This window comes from Aplysia californica, unplaced genomic scaffold, assembly GCF_000002075.1.
Source record: "Aplysia californica isolate F4 #8 unplaced genomic scaffold, AplCal3.0 scaffold00058, whole genome shotgun sequence".
Classification (NCBI taxonomy): domain Eukaryota; kingdom Metazoa; phylum Mollusca; class Gastropoda; order Aplysiida; family Aplysiidae; genus Aplysia; species Aplysia californica.
In genome coordinates this window covers 943,427-957,315 of record NW_004797328.1, presented here as the reverse complement: position 1 = coordinate 957,315, position 13,889 = coordinate 943,427, and positions in this window count along the sequence as shown.

Genomic DNA, 13,889 nt, shown 5'->3' with positions numbered 1-13,889 from the left:
GTGCAATTACAGCGAATTATAGGCGATTTTCAGGTTGCGATCTTTTGATGCAAGGTGTATGGAAGTGGAACCAAATTGGAAAAAAGAATATTAATCAGGAAAAAGAGGCTAAAACAGCACATGGATGTGGATGGCTAGTGCCTCTATAAATACATTATTGATGGCCAGATCAGGTTTTGAACCTCTCTTTCGTTTCTCCAGAAGAAGAATAGGAATAGCACAATTCGGTAGTTTCTCTTCTATTGTTTATCACACAAGTAGGGTAACTCTGATAGCAAAGTCTGCACTTTTTCGAAGAGGGCGCCACCGGATTTTGAGGCTACCTTTTTGATTGGCTCAAAGAGAGGAGTGAACTATCTTGATATTTTTATTGGTACGTGTTTTACGGCGCTCGCAACTGCATAAAGGTCATATGAGCACGCGGGACACATTAAACATTTTCAGTTGGTAGGGTATTTTGAAATTTGCCCGGGTGGCAGCCGAAGCCTACTCTTATCGATCTTAGACCACCAAGGGATCTTTAGCGTTTGCAACTTGCACACGGGACCTCCGAGCATTTTTGCCCTTGTCCGAAAAGGCTAGGTGAAGGTTTTTCGTACCAGAAGATTAGGGGTGCGGCCTAGAGGCGGTAGTAAGAAGGAGCCAAGGAGAAACAGTAGAAAGGTAGCAGAAAGAGTCAGCGAAGGAGGTGAGGGGTGCGGGCAGAAAGTGGAGACAAAAGCAGGGGACAGAACATTGCTAGTGAGCAGGAAATCAGGTGAAAGGAGACAATTTTAGAGAAGACATTTTTTTCTGTCCCTACCCGGATTCGAACCCCCGGATCTTTAAATGAGAGGAAAACACCTTAACCTCTAGGCCACGAGAGCCCCCTCTTCCTATGTACGATCTTTGAAGGAGCTGTCGTGTTTTTGCCTCTTTCGGTAAAAAAGGAAATTCCCGAAACTCAGGATTATCTTTACACTAACTATCGTTGTCATAACATCCCACTGACTTTTGTAATGCTTTAGGCCCCGCGTCCACTGCGCTTTTTCATGACTGACAAAAACAAGCTCATTTGCATGTGAGCTTGGCCTGCAAGTGACGAAAAAGCGCACTGGACGCGGGGCATTAGTTTAGCGCTTTGACGCATTTGAATATCAACGACGCAAAGTCTAGAATGCTTTGCCGAGTAGTTGAGACAGATCAAAATCCTTTAATTCCTTCAAATGTCAGCTAAAGTCATTTCTGTTTTAAAATTAATGAGATGAAATTCAGAGAGAGATTTATTTATCTATCTATCTATCTACCTATCTATCTATCTATCTATCTATCTATCTATCTATCTATCTATCTATCTATCTATCTATCTATCTATCTATCTATCTATCTATCTATCTATCTATCTATCTATCTACCTCTCGATCTATCGATCTCGCGATCTATCGATATATCTGTTGTTAGATAGATAGATAGTTAGATGGATAGCTAGATAAATAGATAGATATAGAGTGAGAGGGAGAGAGACAGAGAGAGAGAGAGAGAAAGAGAGAGAGACACACACAGGGAGAGAGAGAGAGAGAGAGAGAGAGAGAGAGAGAGAGAGAGAGAGAGAGAGAGAGAGAGAGAGAGAGAGAGAAAGAGAGAGAGAGAGAGAGAGAGAGAGAGAGAGAGAGAGAGAGAGAGAGAGAGAGAGAGAGAGAGAGAGAGTTAGTTGGAAGGGGTTAGTGAAGGGGGAACTGCAAACAGAATGTAAGGCAGGCGATTAGAGTTAATGCATTAATGTACATTTATATAATGAATCATATTGAAACTATACCTCTACCATAGTTACTGTCATTGCCTTGTCTACTTCGTTACCTCAGAAAGACAAACCTCTATCTGACATTTTTGGCTAGTTTGAGTATCTAAGACCGTGAGGTCAAAAAACCAGATATTCTGTCTGCTCTGTTAAAACCATATGATTATTCGGAGCTGTTATCTAGATATTATTCAAAGAATTGCATTCGAAAAAGTTTGAAATGATGTGAAACTCAAAATCTTTGACGTCAAATTCCTTAAAACTAGGTACTAAGCAGATAGAACCGTGTAATTCTGAGGTGGCAAAATTAACAGTATTGTACAATTAATTTTTATAATGAAAACATAAAGAAAGAAGTTATGTTTTATCAGGCTGAGAAGGTTTCCCCCCCCCCCTAAAATAATGACAAACAAACTATGACTGAGAATGAAAGGCTGGAAAATGAAAGGCAAAAACTAAAAGATGATAAAGTGTCTAAAACTAATCACTGATACTGATAAACCTGGTCCTGCACCGCCCCCCCCCCCTTTTTTTTTGGTATAGATCTCTGGAGTCGACTTTGACGTTCTGGTAGCTGGCTGCAATGATTAGGCCTACAAGCACATCATACAGTACGCATTCCCAGAACAATTGACTTTGTTGAAATTGAAATATATTTTTAGATCCATGTTTAGATAATTTGTGATACAAATTATCGTCATCCACGTGCAGTATACAGAGCGAGAAGTATTATAATTCAGATGTTCTGTGCAGTTTAAGAGATTGAGATGATGTCAGACATTGACGTAGCGGAGATCTGTCGTCAGTCTTCCCTGATCAGTGGGATCCAGGAGATTTTGTCATTCCAGAGGCCATTTATTTTGATCACCTCCCATTTTATGAACAGATGTTTCAGGACATTCAGAAAAATCAGCTTTGCATCATCGGTCCCTTTGCGGCAGTAGCTTGGCCCAGCAGACAACCATGGGTACAGAAAAATGGAACACCTAATTTTGGATACATCGGGAAGCATTTTGGTAAGGGAAAGTAACATTTTTCAGTGGTCCCAGGGCCTGTTATTTTCTTAATGTCATTTGGAATCTTTCTAATAATTACAGTACGCCTAAATTAATTTCAGGGTAGAAGAAGTCTTCTCTCATACTTTAAAATAAAGCGTAAGTCTCTTAAGCGAACATTACTTTTGCGGAATCATCTTTGGGTTCACAAAGCTGCACTGTTCACATATAAACTGTTTTTCTTAATAAAGTTGTAATAAAATGCAAGGAATGATACCCAAAGCATATGTTCGAGACATGTTTTCTTTCTTTTGAAGGGAGTTCAGAAAAGTAGGTTCAAGTTCAAGGGGATATGTTGTTGACTGTTGAATGTTTTGGGGTCTTAAAAAAACAAAACATTTTTGCTTGCGCAAAGAGACATGAAGTCTTGCAGCTGCTGGGAGTGTTAAATTATGAAATAAAAAAAAAGTTAATTGAAAATGTCGCATAAAGAAGACTGAGCATCATGGTAAAAATAAATTTAAGGGACAACACCACTCGGCAAACAACTGACACTTCTGTCAAAAGTTTATGTTGACGTCCATGGCTACCAACTGGGAAAATGAGAGGCACTTAATCTCACCTATGATTCGTGATGATCGGCAGATGGTTCAGTTGCAGGAGGGGGCTAATGTATTATGACGGTTCGCACACCTCCCTTGCTTTGGGTTTCCCTACTTAAACCATGGTTAAAACCCAATGCTTTAACATAATTAACCAAAAGAAGTCAGAGAAAAGGGCATGGTGGTCACGTCTTTATTCCTGGCCATATTACTTTAATCAGGTGTCATAAAAATATTATTGCTCTTTGAATGGATAGTGCCAAGTGATTAATGGACAAAGGTGCTTTCTATTTGAATTTGAAATTTCCTTAATAAGGCAGCCAGAACCTATCTTTGATTGTCACCTTTGAGTTCATGGGATGCAACTGCTCCAATTGCTGTTGTAGTGGTGAAGAATTTTGCTCTCACTCGAAATCCGAAATGAAGGTTCAAGAATTTTTGACATACTGGCAGGATTACGCTGAAAAGGGGTATCCAGCCAATGAAAAATGCCTTTACTCAAAGGATTGGCATTTTACTCGGTGAGCATTGAAGAACTGTCAGTGAAAATAAATGACCTTACAAATATTGTTGATTAGGGCGTTAAACCTACACAACTAGCTACTTTAAAAAAAAGCATAATTTAGTCATGCCTACCACATGACACAAAAACATGCGTATTTCGGAGGCAGGCCCTGAAAATAGGATTTCAGGGTCTATTCTTTTTGTTGTACTGTACTTAAATTTAATAGATTTTTAGGAAAATAATTGTATTTCAATCTCTAAGCTGGATCAGTTAAACCAACCATTCTGGACAGTTTTTTTCCTGCGTCCATACACATAGAAATTTAATTTCGGTTTTATAATTACGCTTTATATATAAATGTTATTGAGAAAGGTATCATTTAAAAATATTTTTTCTTGTCTCCTTACAGATATCTCCTTACAGATATATAATCGTTTTTCACCTGCTTCTTTACACAGTGATTTCCAGAGTCCAAAGTGTACACCCCCTCCCCCCTCATGGACACCCTTCCATGCCGACGTGCTCCATTCCTACAGCTGGTCTGCCAACATTTGTGGTCGCAAAAAGTGGATATTTTATCCTACAGTTATCAGTAGCCTACCCATTATTTTAATTAAAACCTAGCTATTTTTATGGATGGACTGATGTCAGAATTATAATAAATTTAATTGTAGGTTCAGATGACTTGTATATCTTTTCAAATTTGCTTCCCATTTTTCTCAGTGACAGACTGGATCGATAACAACAACAACTTAGTGAGAGAAGTTTGAGAGTAAGCATTTACTGCTACTTTTATAGACCGCAAGGTCATGGGAATTTTATTGTTTGCACCTGTCTTTTCTATTTTGATTTGGACCTTGATTGATTCAAAGTTCTTAGGTTTAGGATTGAAGAAGTCAGTCTTACAGTTTAGAGCTTCAGAAGAATGGGTGTTGGGCAGTTCGAATTGGAATTATCTGGTCTCATTTAGGAAGTTGACGGGCTTATGTTTTCAGGTGGAACATTACGGCTTTGTCGGTTCTTTCAAAAAAAAAAAAAAATCAATGCAGTCTCTTCGTTGACTATTGTTAGCCTATAATGTGGTTGAAGACTTGTCTTCCAGTTAATCCTCCCCCCCCCCCCCCCCAGTTCCCCTTGCCCACATGATTATCCAACCATCTTTTTCTTTCACAGGAGCAGAAAAGCAGGTCTCTTGAACAGACCTGGTCAACTAGTTTTTGGCCTTCGCAGGATGACCTTTCATTCCCCAATGCCTCAAGGTCGGCTGGTGCTGCTATCGCCATCATACAGGAACCATGGAAGATAATCTTTGTCCTACGTGGCTGGCGCCATCAGGTTTTCAACTTGGTTAGTGTATTTTTTTAAAAACTCCATTTAAAGTAAATTTCCTATTGCCTGGCTTTGACACTTAACTTGTGTCAGAAGTGTGCTTGTTCCATGCTTTCTACATCTGATTTCTGTTCCGTTCTTTGCTTCTTCTGATCTTGTCTATGCCTGTTCTATACAAATGGTCGGCAAGTACCTATTCTGCGTACCTTTTCTTGAAATTTTCAACATTTAGAATTTGAATTTTGACAGAATATTTCTTGAGTCTAGGCAACCGATACCCCAGACTAATAACAAACTGCAATATAAGCAAAATATTTATATTTTTGGGCTTAGTACATCTGAACAGCCGACTGGAGATATACTAACCTTCAGTACTGAAACTTTACCCACTGTGCACTGAACATGTGTTGCAGGTGCTGTAGAACTTGTATTAAAACAAAAACTAAAACTAAATAGTGTACAAAGTACCTGAAAAGTATTATATAGTACAGTTCAAGACTGTTCTGTACCCACACTGTATTTTTTTTCTTCTAATTGTGCTGTTGCTGTTCTGTACCTGCATTGCATTTACAGTTTTCTATATTTGTATCTCTTGTCTTTTAGAAAGTCAAATAGCCAAATATGAAAAGACCTCTGACACATTGCTCTCTGTCATAGTAGAAACAGAAGAGGCTGATCTTTTCAAGGAACAAGTTACTAAAAGTATTTTTTAAAGTAAGCTGCATGGCAGCACATTCCACGCATACGCCGAAGAAATTTGAAGCCATCTTGGCATGAACGGTATTGTGCTGTCCAAGACTTCTGTACCCGTGCTGCATTTATTTTCTATTTGTGCTGTTGCTGTACTGTACCGGCATTGTATTTACATTTTTCTTATATTATTTGTATCTCTGCTCTTATGGCGGAGGATAGGTTGTTACTTGCACCTCATTAGGTCAATGAAGGAAGCCTAAACCACCTTGTGGGTGGTTGGTGGATGCTCTTATGTGGTTTACTGCTTCTTTCCTATCAAACATCATTATCTCTTCTCTTTCTTTTGTTTGTATGTTACTCTCTAGTAACACCTCTAATCTCTGCACTTATAGACCTCTTTGTGTTGCAAGTGCTGTAAAACTCTCACTAAAACTAAACTAAAAAAATACTGTATGGGGATAAGTTGTTACTTGCACCTCATTTTGATTATTTATGAGCTCCAATAGCACCTTGGCCACATAAATAAGAATTATTTTTATGGGCCAGCTGGAAAATGGGGACAATTGATGTAATGAAACGGATACAAAGCCTATGGCCTCTCACTTAGTTTGGGCGAGTGCAGACACAGACTGATGACACTGAGAAGAACATTGTCAACACAGCTGTTCCTCCCTCAGAATATGTTATCAAAATAAGCCGTCTTTTTGTTACTCTATAATATGCCTGTAGCAATTTTTTTGGTTGTATTTTTTTGTTTGTTAGTTGTGTTGTGCTGTTCCTTGACTGTAACTTGCTCTGGTTGTTGTGTGCTTGTACTGTCTCACTACCATCCCTGTACCTTATTTGTGGGTGACTGGAGGTCGTCACCAGGTGTACTTCCTGCTCCTTATCTTTCACTCTATCTTTTTCTCAGTCTGTTTATCTTGCCTTTTTAAATATACACTATGTGGGTGTTCTTGTGTCAATGTACTTTATCTTTTCAATGTAAACTGCAGCTGTGTGGTTGTCATAGTAACAGGTTGCTGTATCTGGCTGTACTGTGCTGATGCCAAATATGTACTGTGCTGTAGACACATGTACTGCACTGTAGCCACATGAACTGTACTGTAGCCATATGTATTGTGCTCTAGCAATATGCACTGTACTGTGGTGTAGCCACGTATACTGTGCTGAACCATGCTGTAGTCACATACATATTGTGCTGAGCCATGTTTTCACCATATATATTGTACTGTTACCACATGCACTGTGCTGTTCTGTGCCATTGCCATAGTTATTGCACTGTATGTGCTGTTTCCATGTCTATTATGCTGTGCTGCTCCCATGTCTATTGTGGTGTGCTGTGCTGTTGCCATGTCTATTGTGCTGTACATTACTGTTGCATTGTCTATTGTGCTGTACTGTTGCATTGTCTATTGTGCTGTATTGTTGCATTGTCTATTGTGCTGTACTGTTGCATTGTCTATTGTGCTGTACTGTTGTATTGTCTATTGTGCTGTACTGTTGCATTGTCTATTGTACTGTACTGTGTTATTGCTACGTACATTGTGCTGTAGCCATATGCACTGTGCTGTTGCCATGTCTTTGTTTAGTAAGCATTTTACGACGCTCGCAACTGCATAAGGTTATGTGAGTACGCATTGTGCTGTACTGTGCTGTACTATGCAGTATGCTGTGCTGTGCTGTTGCCTTGTGTATTGTGCTGTAGCCACATGCGTTGTGCTGTTTGTAGCCACCTGAACTGTGCTGTTGCCATGTCTATTGTGCTGTGCTGCGCTCAAATGGGTGGTAGGTTGGTGCTCGGGTGTGGTTTGCTCCTTCTTTCCTATCAAACATCTATCATCCTTATCTCCCCTCCTTCTTTCCTATCAAACATCTATCATCCTTATCTCCCCTTCTTCTTTCCTATCAAACATCTATCATCCTTATCTCCCCTTCTTCTTTCTTATCAAACATCTATCATCCTTATATCCCCTTCTTCTTTCCTATCAAACATCTATCATCCTTATCTCCCCTTCTTCTTTCCTATCAAACATCTATCATCCTTATCTCCCCTCCTTCTTTCCTATCAAACATCTATCATCCTTATCTCCCCTCCTTCTTTCCTATCAAACATCTATCATCCTTATCTCCCCTTCTTCTTTCCTATCAAACATCTATCATCCTTATCTCCCCTCCTTCTAATTTGTGTCTGTTACCCTCTTGTAAGATCTCTAATCTTCATCAGTTATATGACCTTAATGTGTTGCAAATGCCGTAAAACTCTTACGGGACCCCCCCCCCCCCCCACGGGGCAAGGCTACTGACTGAAGTGTCTTTAGGCCATTTTCAGAGGGGGGATATTAACATGTTCTTATGCACAGTAGAATTGTAAATGGGCTATTTCATCAATGTCATGCTCATATCTGTGCCTGAACAGCAACAGTTAACTACTGCCTTTTCTTTCCTAATCCTTACTATTGTTATTTTTTCCTCTTCTTCTTTTGTATGTTTGTCTCACTCTTGAGACCCGTTATTTCCGTGGTGCCTTGATAGTCAAAGCAGACTTTGTGGCCTTGAAGCTAGAGAGGTGAGCAGAGTAAGCCTGATGCCCTGTAAGGACTTCTCTGTTGACATTCATCCCTTGGCGCTCATATGTCCTGAGGCAGGTGCGAGCACCGTAAAACCTCTACTAAAACTAAAACACTAAAACTCTTACGAAAACAAAAACAAGCTTCAATAAAAGAGCCAGTGCAGTACTTCAATTGTTCTATATGAGTACTGTACTTTAATGTGCTGTTGTCGTAGAGCTATTGTGCTGTAGCTGTACTCAGGGGCGAAGGCTGACTTGTTTGACAGGGTAATCAAAGTGAAACGGGACCAGATATGGCCTGGTGATATTACACAAGAATCTTACTCGAGGCGGCGACTCGGAGTTGTGAATGAATGAAAACAAATCCGGATTTCACATTGTATGTTCAACCGCCAAAATAATCGGGAAAGTATCTTATTAAATATTGATTCCAACTACAATTAAATTTAACTTTAGATGTGAATACACTAACACAAAGCAAAGGAGCAGAGATGTCAGTACTAGATCTATATGTTATAGATCTACCCGTGAGTTTAACTCTTTGGTAGAACATGACAATTATCCTTTTTTTTTTTATTTCACGTTTGGCTGTTTTTGTCTAGCCTTTCGCGGCCATGAGGCGGTGTCATAATCGAGGTCACGATCTGATTATAGGACGGTAAAACGTCCAGGAAAAAAAAGCAAGCACTTGCAACAGTCTAGAGATTGTTAGGAGTTAGTTCCCCTCACATTTGTGAGGTAGACCCACAGAATTCTACACTTAGAGTGTAGAATTCTGTGGGTAGACCCAAGGAGATTAAAAGTAATGGAGGATGCTCTGTAGGCGGCACCGCACGCCTGATAGGAGCCCTCTCTCGCGGCGGAACTGTGGGCTACCTGCGCTGCGCGAATGCCCGACCCAGGCACTGAAATCTAGATAAGAAAGAAGGTTTTATTCCGAGGTCTTTGAGATTAGGCAAGTCAATTAGTAAAAATGCCTTGCATATGTGTTGTATTTAAGTGTAAGAACCGATATGATGCTGCAGTGGACCGAAGTTTTCACAGTTAAGTTGTTTTCCACTACTCTCCATATCATACTTTACTGAACAAAAAACCCCCAACCCTTCAAAGGTCATCCACGCTCATGCACGCGATCACACCTCCAAAGGTGCTGTTATCTCTTTTTAAAAAAAATTTTTGAAATCATTGTGCGCTCCACTTTGTGAAAACCAGGAACCCTGGCTGTACTATAAAGTGCTTTCCCCTTTCCTGTTCCATATCTTCAACTGAATTGTTGCGGCTTGGGGGTCAGATGGGTGCTCATGTGTGATTTACTCTTTCGTTCCTATCAACGTCTTTCGCCCGTATCTCTCTTCCTTTCTTTTCTTGTGTGTTCCTGTCTAGTAGTAGTGACACGACTTATCTTCAGCAGTAATATGACCTATTTTGTTTCTAGTTCCATAAAACTCTTACTCAGTGGGTGGTTGGTTGTTGATTAGATGGGGTTTGCTCTTTCTTTCCAATCAAACATCTTTCACCCTTATCTCTCTTCCTTCTTTCCCCTGTGTGGTCCTGTCTTGTAATGACACCTCTAGTAGGTCTAATCTTCTGCTGTGATGTGACCTATTTTGTCTCTGGTGCCATAAAACTCTTGCTGGGTCCATGGTTGGTGGATGTTCCGGTGTGATTTGCTTCTTTTTCATATCAAACATCAATATTCCTTATATCTCTCCACGTTCTTTTTGTGTTTATTACTCTCTTGCAACACTTCTAATCTGGGACACGTGTGACCTAATTGGGTTGTAAGTTCTGTAAAACTTTTACTTAAACAACAAGAAGAAACCTCTTACTCGCGGGTGGTTGGTTGGTGTTCTGGTTAGGTTTGCTCCTTCTTACCTATCAAACATCAATCATCCTTTCCTCTCCTCCTTCTTTTCTCAGTATGTTACTCTCTAGTCCACAGCACTTATAACATGACTTATTGTGTTGCAAGTTTCGACCTGTGTAGTCCCTGTACGGAGCTTGTTATGTACCTGCACATTGTCAACTATTATAAGGGGGTGGTTGGCGGGTGCTCTGGTATAGTTTGCTCCTTCTTTCCTGTATACTGTAGTATAGGGTTTTACGGCGCTCGGAACTGCCAAGGTCATATGAGCGCGCTCCTTCCTTCCTAGCAAAAATGTATCGTCCTTATCTCTCTTCCTTTTTGTGTTTGTTACTCTCTTATAACATTTCTAATCTTCGGCCTTCGGCACTTATATGACCTTATTGTGTTACAAGTGTCGTAAAACTCTACTAAACTAAACAACTATTATAACTTGGTAAATAGCAGTTACAAAAACTGGGTCAGTGAGCAACAACAAAAATCGTAACAACCTTATCATCCTTGATTAATAACAATGAACAGCATAACTAACTACATCATAACAACAACAGCTACACGTGCATTGATAATAATGACAACATCGACATCAACAATAATGACTCGTAGGATAAAAATGATAGATTTAACTGCAAGAACAATTGGATCAAATACAATATCAATAATGCATGTAATGATAATGGGTATTTAAGTAACACTTAATCCTCAGAAAGCTGTGAGTGCTACACAATGCAAAACTACCACCCAGCTTGACCGACAAATACCCCCCCCCCCAGCCCCGCCCCCAGAAAATATACATTTTGAGACCATTGTCGCTCACAAACACACACACACACACACACACACACACACACACACACACACACACACACACACACACACACACATGCTCACGAACACAACTCCCAGACCCGCAGTAAGAACTTAATTTCTAGCAGCAAGATACCGGTAATGTCTGGATCATAACTACATGATCTGCAACAGCTCTTGAAAGTGTTTGTTCCTTCATAATTATTTAGAACAAAGACTTCTTGACCCCCGTCATATATATATATATATATATATATATATATATATATATATATATATATAATATAATATGCAATCGAACCTGTGTAAGACGGCCACCCATTGTCAAGGAGAAAAGTGGCCGAATAAGACAGGTGGCCGTCTTAGGCAGGACTGATTAAGAAGAAGAAAACAAACCATTCCCATCTGAGGTCCCAATCGAAACTGGCCGCATTGTTCTTGTTTTTGTTGTTGTTGTTGTTGGTTTGTATTTCTTTTGTAATTTTTTGTTGTTGCTGATTTTGCGCAAGGGTGATAAAACGAAATGTATCAGACAAGGAAGATCGAGTGCCATGTTAAAACAAACACATGGGTCGCAAACACTCGGAGAACGAGCGACGCTTCTGTCGCAAGTTCATGTTACTTTGTTATAGACTAGGTAAACAGTGACCACTCATCTCACTTACGATTTGTGTATGAGTTCTGGACGGGGCTTATGGGTTAAGAGGATCACACGCTTACCTCAACAGCAGCTGAAAATTTGTACCTATTGGTCAAAAGTGGGAGGGGCCTACGCAACATGATCGGTAGGAGGGGGACTGCCTGACAACAACGACAGGTGATTGAATTATGACGGCTCGCCCACAACGCCAGGGGCCAATGCACAATTTATGACAAAACGTAATGGAGTCACTAAGGTGGCCGTCTAAGACAGGTGTTAGTGCTTCGACTTAGTGTGATAGAGGTTGTGTGTTAAAATATGGTTGCCGTGGCCGCGTTGGACAGGTGCCCGTTTTACACAGTTAAATTATATAGAAAAAACGCAAGGGGGGAAATGGAAAGTGGCCGTTTGTACAGGTGGCCGTCTTATAAAGGTGACCGTCAGGGCAGGTTTGACTGTATATGTAATATGTGTATCGAAGCTAAGCTACATGTGTCAAGGGTCAAGGACCTTGAAGACGTAAAGTGTTTCAACCAGATACGTGCCAGTCCTGGGGCCATCTCAGATCTTTCACGTAGACTTGGGTCGGACTTCTTGCAATTAAGAAGCTTCACGGGCACTCGGAACCTTTTTGGTCATCAGGCTGATGATATTTGGCTAAGACAGTATTTTACCGCCAGGCCGACGTGGAACATCCTTTTAAGTTTCTCTGGGCGACTTTAGAATTTATCACTTCAGTTCCTTTTAAAAATATTTGCCAAAAATTAAAGTAGTACTTTTATAATCAGCGTAAATCAGGAGCAAATTGGGGAAAGACGCAGGAAATAGTTAGAACTCACGGAGACATGTGTGGGAAAGAGACAAATACGCAGCTACCGATTTTTTTTTCTTTGGAGGGGGGAGGAGATGGAGAGAGAAAGAAAGAAAGAAATAGAGAGAGAGAGAGAGAGAGAGAGAGAGAGAGAGAGAGAGAGAGAGAGAGAGAGAGAGAGAGAGAGAGAGAGAGAGATACGGACACACTAAGAGTCAACATACACGCACACACATCTCACACACACACACACACACACAGCGAAGCTTGCGTATACACCCTTCGATTTTTACCCTCCTTCGCTCAGCTAGATCTAAATCAAAGGATTAGAACAAAATCTTATGATATACGTAGGAACTTAAGTGAACGCGCTCACTACAGCGTGATTCGGCTTCGGAAAGTCCCATTGAGTTTGTTTCCGGACATGACGTCTCAACGCGACAGTGGGTTTAAACTGCCCATATTTTTGTTTAATTTAGGGGACCAACATTCAAGTCCGATACATGTCTGTAAGGAACTTTACATGGCCTTCAAAACATTTTTTTTACGTCGATGTGCGATTAATGAGTCTCGAGATATTTCAATTTGAAAAATAGACAATTTTTAACATTTGATTTATCATAAACTTTCATGTCATATTTTTTTCAAACTACCCTTGTCGGTAAACTATTCTTTGTTCTTCCAGAAAACGTTAAACGGTTATCATAGAAGTTTTATCTTGGCTAGAGAAGTTTTACCCTTTTATCAACCAAATCCACGAAAACTCGCTGAACCTTTCCACCGTGACATCGCGCCGAGCCGTGACGTCATTTACTTTTCGCCTTGAGCTTTTGGCTCTCCCTGTTCATTGTTTGAAATGTACGACACAGGGAAATACATTGACGAGAGATTTTTAAATTTCAGTTTGAAAAGTTAATCAATTTTGGTAATGTTTTATAATCATTGACCTTCATTATGCCTAGTTCATTCGAGTGTATAGAGAAAACGAGAGTTTTTAGACCCAAGTATTTCCTTCTCTCTGAGCTCCCCACCTCCCTCCTTTCTTCCCCTGCCCAAAGCCTTTCATATCGTAGGGCCAAGATCTAGTATGAAGAGTCTGGACTCGTGTTGTTGACAGAGTCAAAATTAAATTGAGGCGCCTATTAAAGTACCTGATGCAATTATTTGCTTGATAAAGTTTCTTAGGTCTATTGTTAGTACTGATCCAGATTTTCTTTTTTTTGTCGCATGAACTAGATCTAGAACGAAAAATACAATGAACTGGAATGTGGGATCCGCTGCATGCCCCCCCCCC